This window comes from Geospiza fortis, unplaced genomic scaffold (genome assembly GCF_000277835.1).
Source record: "Geospiza fortis unplaced genomic scaffold, GeoFor_1.0 scaffold53, whole genome shotgun sequence".
Classification (NCBI taxonomy): domain Eukaryota; kingdom Metazoa; phylum Chordata; class Aves; order Passeriformes; family Thraupidae; genus Geospiza; species Geospiza fortis.
The window spans coordinates 7,536,552-7,538,335 of NW_005054305.1; the positions used below are offsets into that span (position 1 = coordinate 7,536,552).

General features: G+C 47.1%; 1 long non-coding RNA gene across 1 annotated transcript in view; it reads left to right on the top strand.

Annotated features, from left to right (window-relative positions):
- The window catches only part of LOC115949541, a 9,751-nt gene that overhangs the window by 6,839 nt on the left and 1,128 nt on the right, over window positions 1–1,784 (top strand). The window lies entirely within an intron of this gene.

The following is a 1,784-nucleotide window of genomic DNA, read 5'->3' on the forward strand; positions in this document are numbered from 1 at the left end:
AAAAAAATCTTGGGTTTACCTCTGACAGGACTAGCTTCAGTATTTAAAAAAACCAAACAACCAAGCTAAAAAATCAGGTATATCTTAAGCATACAGCTGGCCATAAATCCATAGCTACTTTGTACCTGATTATTTCTCTCACTTGTACCATTAGTGCTCTTAGACTGCCAGCTGTGTTTTTTTCTGCATACTATTATTCTTTCTTCCCCTTCCTATTTCCTTGTGGTTGGCACTGTCAAAAAATTGTAGCAAATCAATGCTGAAGCTTGTCAAGCACAAAGTGGATACTGCCACACAGAGAAAAGACAGTGGCTTAGTTTCAGTTATTCCTAGTCTGTCTTGCCTCCTGCCAAAGAATCCAGCTCCAGGAACAACTGGATGTGCATGTACAGTATCTCCAAGCCATTCATCACATGTCAGTGCTAAGGTACATAAAATGATTCAGCATCACCAGAAGCCAGTAAATGAGGTAAAAACAAGCCAGGCTGGTTAGAAACCAGTCACGTGGTGATCCTACCTCCACTCAAGCTCTGATTTAATTTCTTCTTGGCCTGGCTTAAACTTGATGGATGAGTAACTTCTCCCATCTGTGGAGTGAGCAATGCGGCCTGGCTTAGCAAGGAGCCATTGTCTGGTTTAGTGCCGACACAGTGCAGGAACAATCTCCTCTGTAAATGAAGGTGTTGAAGCAACAGTCAGAGAGTCACTGGGTGGCAGATTATGGGCTACATAATATGTCAGGAGCAGAGAGGGTTTATGGAGAAGAGCAGAAGTGAACACTGCCATGACAAATCAGGTGGAGTTTGTAAACTCTTCTCACCCTACAGAGACCCAGAGCCAAACACAGCTCTCTTGCTTGGTATATCACTTTATGTTTCAAAGATAGACCTGAGAGACCTCTCTGGTTAAAATAAGTAGAGGAAAGATGTAAAGCGGAGCTCAGCCACTTTGGTTTGGTTCAGCTCAAAAAACCTGGGTCGATCAAGTTACGTGTATGTGAATGTTGTTACAGGTGTGTTCACGTTATTTTTGTATCAGAAATAGTGTGGCCAGCAGGATCAGCGATTATCACCCTGTACTCAGCACCGGTGCGGCCTCACCTTGAGAGCCATGTTCAGTTCTGGGTCCCCCGCACCAAGAAGGATATTGACGTGTGTCCAGAGGAACACAACAGAGCTGGTGGAGGGTCTGGAGCACGTGTCCTATTGAGGAGTGGCTGAGGGAGCTGTAGGTGTTTGTCATGGAGAAAATGAGGGTCGGGGGGACCTTTATCACTCTCCACAACCACCTGAAAGGAGGTTGTAAGCCAGATGAGGGTCAGCTTCTTCTCACATGTATCTAGGGAGAGGACAAGATGATATAAGATACGCCAGGGGAGGTTTAGTTTGGACATCAAAAAGAATTCCTTCACAGAAGGGGTGATTAGACATTGGAATGGGCTGCCCAGACAGGTGGTGGAATCACTGACCCTGGGGGTGTTTCAGGAAAGACTGGATGTGGTACTTAATGCCATGGTCTGGTTAACATGGTGGTAGTGTTCAGGCAGAAGTTAAACTTGATGATCTCTGAGGTCTTTTCCAACCTAATCGATCCTGTAATTCTGTGAAGCAGAAGCGAGGAGGCTGCGGGAAGGAGGGGACGGCAGAGCACGGAGCAGGTGGCAGGGGATTTTGGAACGCCAAAGGAAAGGCTTTATGGAAGGAGAGACGGCTGTCCCGAGGAAGCAGCGAAGCAAACGCGACGAGCCGAGGCCCAGGGGCCGGGAGGGAGCCGCAGCCGCAGGG